Below are 14690 nucleotides of genomic sequence, written 5' to 3' on the forward strand. Positions count from 1 at the left end.
GCTTTTATTCTACTGACTTCATTTTAGTTTGTGTTGTGTATTTTAATGTGTTACTTTAATGTCTAACGTAAATTATGTATATACAGTACATATCTGTACTACCAGGCAATGCCTTACTCTTTACTAATTATGTAGCCCGCAAATGGTCAATGAGCTCGCAAACTGGTGCAGAGGTACTGTAGTGAAACATGGAAATTTCTGCTTTCGTATAGCTCGTGTCTATTCAGAATGAACATTAGACAAAATCTTAACACAGATATTTGCAACCTGGTTTAACTGATTTGACAATACAATTCACATCCAACTTTAGAAACAAACAACAAAAACAAAATTTTAATTTCTGTTTGTGCCTAGTAGTAACATATTTTAATTAGGATACTTCTAAACGTAGTTTAAAGTTATTGTAGTGTATTGTGGTATCTTCTTAGAAATTAGCATGCTTATTCTATTATTGTAAAATATTTGTGTAGTAGGCCTATAGTAGAAGTATCTGTAGAACCTCTCTTACTAGAATTCTGTTGTAGTAATTAGGATAAGCTTAAATGCAATTTTGAATTGTGTAATTCTTGTGTATTACTTTCAGTATTCAGTAATTAACAGCAGTTTTTATTCTGTTAGGGTGCTGTAGGATAAAAATATGGTACGACTAAGTACTATTGTGGGGCTGCCTGGCTGAGGCGGTAAAGGCGTGCTCGGTTCACCCGGAAGGACATGGTTCAAATCCCTGTCAGAAGTCATAAAATTTAAGAAACGATATTTCCACTTCTGGAGGTGCACATGGCCCCGAGGTTCACTCAGCCTACACCAAAAATGAGTACCAGATTAATTCCTGGGGGCAAAGGCAGCTGGGCGTAGAGCTAACCACTTTACCCCATGCAGTGCCGAGGTTACGGATAGTGGAAGCCTTTACCTTCCACCCCTCCAAGGGCCTTCATGGCCTGTAAGGAGATGACGTACTATTGTAGTGTAGTAGCATATTAAATACCTTACTGTCGTGTGATCTTTGTGTACTATCCTGGACAATATTTCTTTACTTTCATTTTTTTTGCACATAGAAAGTCATTTTATTTTTCCATAAAGAATGGCTAAGGAGTGCAAGTGTAGGGACTGTGTATGTGGCCAGGCATTAAGGAGTATGAGGGAGCAGCTGGAGAGTTTGAAGGAAATAATTAGGATTCTCTCAGAAGACAGGAAAGAAGGTAGGCCTCCTTCAAACAATGTACAGAATACAGTAGGTATAAAAGAGGGATGGGAAGGAAAGGGGGGAACTGTAGAAGACAGGTGGTATAATGTTTTAAGGGGAAGGAGACTGCAAGCTAAGGGCTCTATTCAGGAACAGAATTCAGGGCAGGTGTCTGTGAGAAATCGGTACGAGTCACTGCAGGTAGAACAACAGAGGGAAGATGAGGAACAGGGAACTGTTGGTGAGAAGTATGGAAGTAAGAGGAAGAGAAAGGGAGGGAAAGGGAAATGTAGAGTAGATGATAGGAAAAAACAGGTGGAACAGGGTCATGAAAGGGAGAAAAGGGAGGAGGAAGTAGCTTCTGGAGCTGTCAGGAAAGATAGGGCTGACCAAGAGGGTAGGGGATCAAATGGGGCGGGTAGTGTTGAGGCTCTGGTCATGGGGGATTCCATTGTTAGACATGTAGGGAAAGTGTGCGGAGGAAAGGGAACCAAGGTAGAGTGTTAACCGGGAATTAGATTGAGGCAGATGTTGAGGAAGGTAGAAGAGAATGAGGAGGGAAAGGAGAAGGTGGTAGTGCTTCACGCTGGTACCAAGCAGGTAAGGCAAGGAGGTATAAGTAACAACAGAGTCGGGGATGTCTGAGATCTGGTAATGCAGCACGGGTGAAGTTTAATGATACGTATGTGGATAAGAAAGAAATTCCACCTTATCAATACTGTTTATTGTAAATGTAGACTTACATCTATACAGGTTTCGACCCTATTTGGCCATCATCAGCTGACAATCATGGTATTACGTCTATTGGCATTAGTTTGTGTAGCTTATCTAAAAAGATGTCGTCATCCATTAGCACATCCGGATATCTAATGGGGATATGAGTTGGATATTATCGTCATTTCTTTTGTGAATCCGTACAAGTAAAATTGTTTTGAGATTTAAATATGGTAGTAAAAACTTAACCTAAGCTTAAAACTAATTGTACATACACATTAAACACATTAAAGACACTGTAAACATGTATATAAAACACTTGGTGAATTTTAAAAGTTCATGTCTTGCGTATTCCTTCTTCAGACTTCCTAGTTAGAGTCTTGTGTGCATATGTTTATGTTGGTTGATTTTGTGCTCGTAAACAGTGGTGTAGGTTCTTGAGAATGTTCTGTTTGACTAAAAGATGTCTTCATGTGAGCTTGTAATGAAAACACAAATCATTAAATGGTCTAATATTGTGGACAAAAACCATATGTGGCTCAGCTGTAGACTTGTTCTTAAAAGTTTTGAAGCAGATGATGAAGTCTTGGTTTTATGGATTTGCTTGAATTCGGTGGTAGGGTATGTATAGGTACTTTAAGGCAGAAACGGGTTCCAAGGAGGACATTCCAGGAATCACGAATGAACAAGGGGAGTGTCTATGTGAGGATCTTCGAAGGGCAGAAGTATTCAGTCAGCAGTATGTAAAGATGTTGGTTATAAGGATAAGGTCCAGATGGGAGAGGTGTATAATGATAAAGTAGTATTAAAATTTACCTATGATAACAATGGCATTTACAGTAAGATACAAAAGTTGGAAACTAGAAAAGCAGCTGGAATTGATCAGATTTCTGGAGATATATTAAAAGCAATGGGTTGGGATATAGTAACCATATCTGAGTACATATTTTATTATTGTTTGCATGAACGAGCTATACCAAATGATTGGAGAGTTGCTATAGTAGCCCCTGCACATAAAGAAAAGGGTGATACACATAAAGCTGAAAATTACAGGCCAGTCAGTTTGACATGCATTGCATGTAAGCTTTGGGAAAGCATTCTTTCTGATTATATTAGACATGTTTTCAAGATTAATAACTGGTTCGATAGAAGGCAGTTCGGGTTTAGGAAAGGTTATTCCACTGAAGCTCAACTTGTAGGATTCCAGCAAGTTATAGCAGATATCTTGGACTAAGGAGGTCAAATGGACTATATCGCGATTGACCTGTCTAAGACATTTGGTAGTGTGGATCATGGGAGACTACTGGCAAAAATGAGTGCAATTGGACTAGACAAAAGAGTGAATGAATGGGCTGTTATATTTCTAGAAAACAGAACTCAGAAAATTTTAGTGGGCAAAGCTTTATCTGACCCTGTGATAATTAAGTGGGGAATTCCTCAAGGCAGTATTATTGGACCTTTATGTTTTCTTATATATAACTGATATGAGTAAAGAAGTGGAATCAAGGATAAGGCTTCTTGCAGATGATGTTATTCTGTACAGAGCAATAAATAAGTTACAAGATTGTGAGCACCTTCAAAATGACCTTGATAACGTTGCGAGATGGATAGCAGGCAATGGTATGATGATAAACGGGGTTAATTGTCAGGTTGTGAGTTTCACAAATAGGAAAAGTCCTCTGTTTTAATTACACTTTTATGGGGTGAAAGTTCCATATGGGGATCATTGTAAGAACCTAGGTTTTAACAAAAGGGAAGATCTTCATTGGGGTAATCACATAAATGGAATTGTAAATAGAGGATACAGATCTCTGCACATGGTTATGAGGGTGTTTGGGGGTTGTAATAAGGATGTAAAGGAGAAGGCACATAAGTCTCTGGTAATAATAATAATTGTATGGCCTCAGCTGCCGTTTTGCAGACATTTCGATTTGACGCCATCTGGCTGTCTGCTCATCAATTTCGACGTTCCGGTTTACTCTGTCTGCCATCTAGGGGACCTAGAGTAAACCGGATCTCTCTTGTTATGGTTTCAATGTATGGGACCCTCAACAGGATTACTTGATTGAAGAAATACAAAAAAAAATCCAAAGAAAAGCAGCTCGATTTGTTCTGGGTGATTTCCAACAAAAGAGTAGTGTTTAAAGATAAAAATTTCATAACGTTCCGTATTGAACTGTATCACAATTAAATTGAAATAAGAAATAAAATGGTTCAACCTATTCAATACAAGTAAATAAGAAATGTAGTGCTACATTCTTGTTTGATTAAAAGCGGTACCGGTTTCAACCACCAATCTGGGTCATCATCAGCTGTTTAAAAATACAAAAACAATGCATAGGAAAACAAGAAATTAAAGGATAAGTCTTTCACAAAAGCAGTTGAAGAGGCAATATAAGACAATAAGGATTAGCACTGCACGATTTTAAATCATAAAATCCAGAAGAAGTTGAAGATAAGTCACTTATATGAAGCACGGCACAAGCCCCTGAAGAGTAGCACAACACACGCAATGTCCGGCACTGTGCCCCAAAATGTTTACGAGAAGAGGTAAACAGTTGAGTCAACCAGCCTGCATACACTGTCAGGCAAGAAGTCCCAAAAATGTGTAGAAGTCGAAGACAAGTCGTTTAATTGAAGTGAGATGCTAGCTCCTGTAGAACAGCGCAACATAGGCCTACTCAATGTCCGGCACTGTGCTTTTAAATGCCGATGAAACTCGGTGAATAGCTTAATGATCAAGCCTGCTAATGCTTCAGTCATGAAAATATGTATATAATACAATTTAATATAATTGATGTATGTATCAATGTTAATAGGATCTTGTAGATTGTTTTTTATGTCAACTGTTCTGCATCTTTTAAGAATATTTCATGCCAGAAACATAATTGTAACAGCCACAAAATCAGGAAAAATGAGGAAAAAGGAATTAAAGTATTGGTTTAAATAATCCTTCTTTCCATTTGCAGAAAAGAAGTGTTTGCTACTGCTAAATTCCTGGACTACTTATAGTGATAAGAGCTGACTTGAAGACATTCCTCCAGGCAACAGTACAGAAATTCTCCAGATTCCTTCTGGCATTACAGGGAAAATACAGTCCTTGGACAAGTTTTTCATCCATCAGTGGAAGGCTTTGTATAGCCGCTTAACAGACATTGTGACAACTTGTGAAGACTTTCAGTTTGATGTTTATCAGAGAAACAACGTAGTGAAAATGCAGTCCTTTATTCATTTTCAATTTTCTTCCCCACGGTTCAAGGACACGATTAAGTATTCGAGGTTCACAACCAATTATGTAACGGAGAGACCTCCCAAGTTCGAAGTGCCTGTGAAATATTGTCTTCAAACAAGTAAAGAAAACTGTGAAGAACAATGTGGCCTCAAAGTGCATATTCATTGTACATGGTGTCAAAAATATTTCTGTTTTTATCATGCAATTATGCAGCTCATTTACCGTACATTTCACATTTGTTCCATAACAATAAAGTGACCTTGGCACGTGGCAGCCTGCCAGTTTGTTTTCTCTCTCTCTCTCTCTCTCTCTCTCTCTCCAGGACAACCGCAACTTCACTCCACTGTATGAGTTGTCCAGTAAACTGCGTTGTCACATGGATTTTTTTAATCAAGATTATGAAACCTTCCAGTTCAAAATGGCAGCTGAATTTTTGTACATCGCTATTTCATGGGTCTCCTCATGGACTCTGTAAAATTTCACTGTCAATTTCGATATGACAGTATGGACAATTCCCTTGTTAGTACAAGAATCATAATCAACTGTTAACAGAACACCTATTTTAATTTTGGAGAAACGTTAGCATCCTCCTGAGTTTAGAACTTGCACAAGGCTTTGATTTTAAGACAAGAAGAGGAATGTTAAATATCACTAAATACAAGACTAACATGCTTACATACTGACATTAACCCTTTCAGACCTGAAAGAAAACTGGCGGTGTGAATTTTTGTTTGTACGTCAAAAAATTGACTAAAATGCTCTTAAATACATATATTTTTAGTTTATTCTACAAAATAAAAATTAACATGTGAAAAAAAGCACCCACACAATTGTGCATGTCAGGACTTACTTCACTACTTACAAAAAAGAAAAAAAGTTACCTCAATGCATGTGAATATACATATGTACATGATCGAATGTTCTATTTTACAGTGGGGAATAATTTTAAACAATTAAATCTTCGTTCAAACACAAGTAAACCTTACATTTTCTACATTGAGGAGGAGTTTTGCTATTACTGCCCTTTTCACAGCAGCAGCTTGTCGTCAGACCTGAAAGAAATCTGGAGGTGTCAAAACGTCAAAAACTTACTAAAATGCTCTCAAATACATGTTTTTACACTTTATTTTACAAAATAAGAACTATCGGCTGAAAAACAGAACCAACACAATTGTGCGTGTCAGGACTTCATTCACTACTTGCCAAAAAAAAAAATTCAACTCAGTACATGTGAATATGCACATGCACATAATCAAATGTTCTATTTTACAGTGTGGAACGATTTTAAACAATTAAAATCTTATACATTACATTTCTCATGTAGAGTACGAGTTTTCCTTTCACAGTCCTTTTTGTGACAGCACCCAGCACTCCTGCATGCATTGCCTGTAAGGAAACCTAGCCCGCACATATGTGCGTGTCAACATTCAAAACCTCATGGTAGCCTATTTCGTACGATGTTGTAAGTTCACAATTTATGTTTGCTACACAATCTACATACTTCATTGATTATATTCTGATATTCAGTAAAGTTTCTAGATTAATATGAATGCAATAAATAAATACTTACTTTAGGCATTACTGCTTCCCGCCATATTGCTAATGAACTCTATTTTTAAACTCTTATTCCTGCTCCCTGGTGGTCAAGTACTAAATAAAAACAGCTGAAGTACATGCTGCGTGTCCCGCACAAGCACCGCAGTCCAGTCTAGCGCCAAGAAAGCGTCAAATAAGCTCAGACATAAATAAAATATGAATCCGCACAATTGTGCTTACACGGTCTGAAAGGGTTAAGAGATTTAAATAGATAAAAGCCTGTAAAAAAGTAAGATCAGCCAGTTTTAAAAGTTCACCACCTTTTTGATTATGATAAAATGGTTTAATATTTGATTACTCTGAATTACCATGAATTCTTTCTGGTACTATTATTACATGATATTCTTAAACTGCAAACGTACCATCAACGATTAAATCCGGTTCGTCGTCTCTGTCTCTGTCCTGAAAATGAAGGGAACATAGTGTGTTTAGTACAACATTACCAACATGCCCACCAGTGCAATGGTGCTGTGTGTCTGTGCAAAGAAAGAACCAAAGGTGCGCACTGATCTGCGCTGAACTGCAAAGCAGCACATACCACGCTAAGCTGTGAAAGCCAGCATTAAAAGATCAACGGACCATGTGGACACAAATTCACAGATTCACAGGGCCATCAACTGGGAAATACAGATAAGTGCAATACATTCAGCATTGCATTTTGTGAATAATTTATTGTTTTAGGCAAATAAAGGACTTATTGAAATATATAATGTTGTGATCCTGGAGCAACTGGCAGCAACAGCATACATTCTGCTGATAAGTTGATTTGACAGAGCAATCTACTGGGCAAGCATCGAAAGATCAGCAGAGACGTTTCACAGAGCCCTCTACCACAGAACACAGTTAATGATAATGAATGCAGCATCTGATTTGCAAATAAATGTCTATTTCAAATAAATAAATAAATAAATAAATAAATAAATAAATAAATAAATAAATAAATAAGTAAATAAATAAATAAATGACTTAATGAAATATATAATATTCTTCTAACAATCTTAACTATCCTTCTGTTGTTAATAATAATAATAATAATAATAATAATAATAATAATAATAATAATAATAATAATAATATGGCCTCAGCTACCGTGTGCAGACATTTCATTTTGATGCCATCTGGCTGTCAGCTCATCAATTTCAACATTCCGTTTTACTCTAGGCCTACTAGATAGCAGACCAAGTAAAACGAAACTCTCGTGGGCATCTATGGCTGAGATTTAATGAATTTTTTCGGGTAAAAACCAAATATGTCACCAGAGATCTTTTACATGCCGACATCGTACAACGTAGAGTGTTGAATGGACTTCCTTCCACCCTTCAAAAACCCGACCACCTCTGCCAGATTTGAACCTGCTATCTTGGGATCTGGACGCCGACACTCAACCACTGATCCACAGAGGCTCTTCTGTTGATGTATACCATGTAAGGGTTAGCACCACAACTTTCTTGAAATTTTCCATTATCATTTCAAGTTTTATATATATATATTAGGGTGGTCCTTATTTTTCAACTGCGGGGGTCAAATCAAAAGACCTGCACCTGGCGAGCAGAACTTGTCCTTGGACACTCCCGGCACTAAAAGCCATATCATTTTTCAACCTTAAAATTTCTTTGCTCACACCCCTAATTTCTTTCCTCAAGTTATAAGAAGAATTTTAATACCTATTAGGTTGAAATCAAAGAGGAGGAACCCATGCCGTAGTGGGGGGGATGATGTATCATCTTGTCTTATTCCTGAATATGCATATGCTCGACTGTTGTCTATGTTCCGTTGAAATTCAGCTTCCATCTGGTAATGCTGCGAATGTTTTAGTGACAGAGTTATTCATTTAGTTCTTACAGTTAAACACCGGATCACTGGACATAAATTACCACCTAATCGAAAAGTTTTGTAAGTTTTCTTTTAAAACATATGCAAAGTGAAACTGACTGTCAGCAAAAGTGCTAATCTACTGTAGTTGTGTGTGAATGTGTAAAATTTTGGGAGAAGGCTAGGATTCTCACAAGAGACCTTGCTGTAACAAAAATTATAAAACATAGATCTGTATACAAACTGGTGCAATCTGAGAAAAATGTGCCCGCAGAAGAACAAATATTCATAAAGAACAAGAGTGTAAGTTTGTTTCAAATCTATCTCTTCGATGTTAATACATCAAACATGATAAAAACAGAAAAGGTTAAACTTTTCTTTACTACATCAAAGAGAGCCCAGACATAGAGGTCATCTTGGAGGTGTTGACCAGAAGTTGGCAGTGAAAGAGGAAAGCATAAGGATGAGAGTTATGGAAGAGAAGAAGGAAAGGAAGATTGAGATGAAGGGTGATAACAGTTCAAAGTTTCTGGATATTACTAATGACTCACCTGACGAATCAACTGAAGTGAGTGATGCTGATGGCAATCCCATTTTTACAAAACCCTCCATGAGCTCAGCTTCAATTTCTGGTTGTGATGCAATAGTAAACAGAAGGAAGGCAAATTCATAAAAGGAAAAGAAACGTGCACAAAAATGTTTTATGACATCAAAACTAGAAGCCATTTTAGACAGACATCAGTTAAGTCAGAGATATGCTGTGTTCATCCTTGAAGCTACAGTTGAGGCCTTAGGATATAATTTTGATTAAATACCACTTAATCATAGTTCAACTCAAATATATCGAGAACAATTCAGGAAGAAACAGGCAGAGAAGTGACTGTTCACTGGGATGGTAAGCTGATGACCAGCATTAAATCCCTGGGATTCAAGAACTGAGAGACTACAATCTGCATAACCATAACTTATGAAAATCAGGAACAATTAATTGGTGTGCCTGCTTTACCAAACTCTAGTGAGAAAGAATATTTATGGGCAGTTTGGAATGCCATTAGAATTTGGGGACTGAACGACAAGGATCAAATTGTTTGTTACAACAATACTGCATCCACAACAGGCCGTTTCAAGGGAGCTGTTACTTTGCTGGAACAGTTAACAGGAAGAGAAATGATGTTATTCCCTTGCTGCCAGCACATGTACAAGCTAGTGTTGAAAATGAGTTACCTCAAGTGGCAGTTTCTCAAAAAACATACAGAAAAATGAAATCCTATGGAAAAAGCAAATTATGAAGATGGGCTTGAAATTTTACAGGTTGCCTTCAGCAGTGTCGAAAATGAAGAAGCACTTATCTTTTTCCGAAAACCACTAACATGTAAAAATGATTACCATGAACTCACTGAACTGTGCATCATGTTTTTGGAGTCAACTGTCAACTTGAATCTAAAAGTAAGGTTGCCTGGAACTTTGCATCATGCAAGATGGAAGGCCAAAGGAATTTATTCATTAAATATGTTCCTCTTTCCTTCTTAATTGTCCCAAAGTGTCAGTGAATTGGATGGCCTAAAGAACATTCTTTGTGTGTGGTCATAAGCAAAGTGATGGTCTTTACGTTCTACTGGAGCACCTTACAGTGACTTGTGCTTGTTGATCCAGCCTGTGGGTGGGGGCAGTAGAAAAAACACCCATGATATCCCCTACATGTTTTAAGAGATGACCAAAAGGGGCCCCAGCGACTCTGAACTTGGGAACGTGGGTTGGCGACCACAGGATTCCTTTGCTGGCTCCTAGCATTGCTTCCGCTTACCTGTGCTCTGCTCCTCACTTTCGTCTTGTGGTGCCCAGTTTAAAACAGGCGCACTACGAAGAAAGCTCCAGTGTGTGCAAGCCAGTTCGACCAGTGAACAGTGAGCTGCACTCACATCAACACTGTGCCGGTATATGAAGAAGAGGCACAGCAGGAGACCAGGTAGCCATCCAGTGGTTGACTACACTGTACTGCACATGCATAGGGTTACTCCCTATACTGAAGCTTGTGCACAGGTGGACGTGCACAGGTGGACAAAAGTCACTTATAGTTAAGAATTTCATTAGTTCCGTATTGAAGTGGGATTACAGTAAAATGAAATACCTTCAAGGTCCACCTATTCAATACAAAGACGTTTTAATGTGATTCAATCACATGTCAAATGGTACTAGTTTCGGCATTTATGTGCCATCATCAGCCTTGAGTACAAATTAAACAATATATATATATTCCTAAAACATCTAAAACACATTTTAACACACAATAAAATACAATTGCTGTAGTGATACATGAGATAAGTTAAAATTATGATGTGATTGATTGCTGTGATATAAAATTCTTAAAATTCCGGTTGTTCGTTACAAAGTTCAGTCTGTGTACATTCAGAATAAGTGAATTTATGCTGTAGTCTATGTGAGTGACATTTATTCCTTTAATATTAGGTGGTTCCGGGGAAGTTTACTTTGATCATGTAAGATCGTGATGTCAATAAAGATGAATTCCCACTTCAATTTAAACCTGAAAGAGAAAATAGCCAAGTTAGACGTTGGAAGCAATGTATGGAAGTTACTAGAATCATAAGGACCATTGAATGATGATTGACTCACCTTGAGCAGCATGTTAAACATGTTTTTACACAGACGGAGCCGGACGAAGTGTTTGGGCAGCGGTAAAGGAGGCGAGGGGAAGGAAGGAGGCGGACACCTGCAGGGGGATGGAACTAAGGTGGGGTGGAAGGATGGGGTAGTGGGGGTAATTGACGGGAGTGTGTATTCCGGATTACACGGAAAATCGAACTGTTTTTTGATAGTTTGGTATTTTTAAGCCAATCGATTACAAGATCGAAAAGGATATTGGGTTTCTCGTAAATTTCATTTAAATTATAATTGGGGTTGAAGTATTTATCTCAGCTGATGTAACAACTTTCAATAATATTCATTATGGGTCCCTTGTTTACTGTTTGAAGAACTTCCGTATCTTGTTCAATGTCTATAAATTTGTGATTAGTGTTGTGCATATGTATACCCATGGCGGAGAACTTATTGTGTCTCAACGCGTTGATGTGTTCTGAATATCTAATCATAAAGTTGCGTCCTGTTTGTCCTACGTAAGAGCTGCTGCATTCATTACATTTTAGTCTATATATTCCAGATTTGGAGTAGACACTGGGGGTATTGATTGATGCAGAATTGTGTAAAATTTTGGAAGTTCTATTGTTAGTTTTAAATAAAATTCTTTCATTGTGTTTCCGGAAAAGGTTGGTGATTTTGTGGACGTCGTTATTGTAAGTGAAGGTGGTTGAAATAGGAGTTTTCTCTTTTTCTTTTATGAGTTTGGTTTTAGGTCGGTACCTATATTTGTTTATTATTTGTTCTATAAACGGCCTGTTGTACCCATTGAAAGCAATTGCCCTTATGGTGTTAAGTTCGTTATTAAGATCTTTCTTCTTCATGGGTATGGCAAAAGCTCGATATACCATTGTATGCTGCACGTTTGTGGATTATGGGATATATGGAGTCTTTGTGGATAGTGTTAGCAGTTTGTGTAGGTTTCCTGTATATTTTGTAAGACAGGCCAGATGTATTCCTAATAATAGTTATATCTAGAAAATTAATTGCTTTATTGATTTCTGACTAGTGTGAATTTAATGTATGGGTCAATACTATTCAAGTCCTGAAGAGTAGAGTCCGCGTTCTTGATTAATTCATCCATAATGACAAATGTGTCGTCCACAAATCTGGCCCATATAAGAATATTTGGAAAGTTGTTATCATTGATTTTTGTATGTTCTAAGTTATCTAAATAGATATTAGCCAAAATTCCTGATGGTGATCCCATCACCAGTCCATTCTGTTGATATATAATTTTGTCAAAAAAAAGAAGTTATTGTTGATGACCAGTTCTAGAAGCTGAATAAAATCTTGTATTTCTAGTTTACTAAGAGAACTATGTTTACTTAAATTATTTTCAATGATTTTTGGAAGTTTAGAAATTGGTATGCTCGGATACATATTTTCTATATCAAAGGAGTGGAGAGAGTGGTTAGGTTGTATGTTAAATGCCTTTAATTTCTCAATCAGTTCGGTAGTGTTTTTAATGGATTTGTTGGAGAGAAAGTGATAATTTTTGGTTAGGAAACTTTGAATGAATTGGGATGCTTTGTAGAGTGGACTGGGTCTGTAGTTGATAATGGGTCGAATAGGAATATTAGGTTTGTGAATTTTTGGAAGGGCTCTGACTGTAGGAAGGCCTGGATTCATGGCTATTAGTTTAGATTTTTCATGGTCTGTAAAAAGAAATGTTAAGTTCTTTAAAGTTTGCTTTAGTTGTCTCTGGATTTTTGGGGTAGGTTCTTTCTTGATTATTTTAAATGTGTTGTTGTTGAAAAATTCTTTAGTTTTAGATACATAAACAGTTTTATTCATTAAGACAGTAGCTTTACCTTTATCTGCCTTTGTGATTATTAAGTTATTATGTTTTATTTTACTTTTAAGTTCTGTGATTTGTTTGTGTTCAGAGATGAATCTGTCGTCATTAGATTTAGTGGAAATAGTTTTCCTGCTTACGTTTTTGGCTGTGCCTATCTTATCCAGTTTTCTTTTTATTTCAAATCTAATTTCATCTTGTTTCACCAAAGGCATTTTATTTATTGTAGCTTCTGATTCTATAATCATGTTAGTCATTATATTTATTTTATACATGTTAGGCCAGTTTTAGTTAGGACCTTTTGATAGAATGGCGATTTCTTCTTTATTAAGGTTTACATTGGAAAGGTTAACTACAGGGGGATGAAATTTCTCAATTATGTTTTTTGTCAAATTGATTTCTTTTGGTTGATTTTGAAGTGAAACCGTTTGCTTCTTCTTTTTTTTAATGTCTAATTTTCTATCTAAAGTAAGCTGCTTTTGCGAAAGGATCTCAAACAATTTATTGTCAATTTGACTTTGAAATGAGCCTCCGTGGCACAGATGGCAGCATGTCGACCTCTCACCACTGGATACCGTGGTTCAAATCCCGGTGACACCATGTGAGATTTGTGATGGACAAAGCGGAGGTGGGACACGTTTTTCTCCGGGTACTCCGGTTTTCCCTGTCATATTTCATTCCAGCAACACTCTCCATTATCATTTCATCGCATTTATCACTCATTAATAAAAATCACCTTGGGAGTGGCGACCCCATTGTAATAACAGCCTATATATGTTTCATTCATTACATCCCTGACCCGGTCAATGACTGGAAAACAGGTTGTAGGTTTTCATTTCATTGACTTTGAAATATGTTCCATTGTGCTTCAAGGTGAGTTTCATACAATTTGTTATTTAAGAAGGATTTTTTCTTATGTAAAAAACAAATTTCGTTTTTTAGCCAAATTTTGTTTGTTCTTTGTTGAGTTTTGATCAAATGTGGTGCATAACGATGTTTTTTAATTGTTCCTATCAGAACATTAGGTGTTAAATCATGTGTAATACATTGCTTCAGGAAATTGATATCTCTGCCTAATTTGGCAACTTTAATTTTTTAAGCCCATATATTGATAGGCCTTTCTCTTTGCCTGGTAGGCCGTTTCACTTATAGTTATGAATTTCATTGGTTCCGTATTGAAGTGGGATTACAGTAAAATGAAATACCTTCAAGGTCCACCTATTCAATACAAAGACGTTTTAATGTGATTCAATCACATGTCAAATGGTACTAGTTTCGGCATCTATGTGCCATCATCAGCCTTAAGTACAAATTAAACAATATATATATACTAGCTGATGTACCCGTGCTTCGCTACGGGATTCTCAGAAAGACTGATTTGGTGGATTTCCTAACTGAATTCAACATAGGTCATTACAAAACGTCAGTAGGAATGTAGCGATTGAAAGCCATGTTATCATATAAAATACTTGATCAAATTAAGAACCGCACACTTTCTCACTTTCAACGAACAGTACTACGGTGCCGATCTAACAGTCCAAAGTTCCAGAGCTGGAATAACCAGGTCGCAGACTGCCGTGAACACTCCTCTGTAATTATTCCGTTAAATATTCACACTACTCATTCCAATCAGTGCCTCAGAGTAGGGATTGGATAGCTCGAATGCTATGATGAACCAGTGTGTTGCGTACCAGTAATACCAG

General features: G+C 37.0%; 1 long non-coding RNA gene across 6 annotated transcripts in view; it reads right to left on the reverse strand.

Annotated features, from left to right (window-relative positions):
• The window catches only part of LOC137503445 (uncharacterized), a 282266-nt gene that overhangs the window by 21142 nt on the left and 246434 nt on the right, over positions 1-14690 (reverse strand). For 5 of the 6 annotated variants that reach the window (XR_011019127.1, XR_011019128.1, XR_011019131.1 and 2 more), the window contains one exon: positions 7088-7127. This is a non-coding gene — a long non-coding RNA (uncharacterized lncRNA). Of the gene's footprint in view, positions 1-1943; positions 2050-7087; positions 7128-14690 lie in introns of those variants that run through there. The other variant, XR_011019130.1, reaches the window with a different exon arrangement.

Source organism: Anabrus simplex, unplaced genomic scaffold, assembly GCF_040414725.1.
Source record: "Anabrus simplex isolate iqAnaSimp1 unplaced genomic scaffold, ASM4041472v1 ctg00000124.1, whole genome shotgun sequence".
In the NCBI taxonomy this organism is placed as follows: Eukaryota; Metazoa; Arthropoda; class Insecta; order Orthoptera; family Tettigoniidae; genus Anabrus; species Anabrus simplex.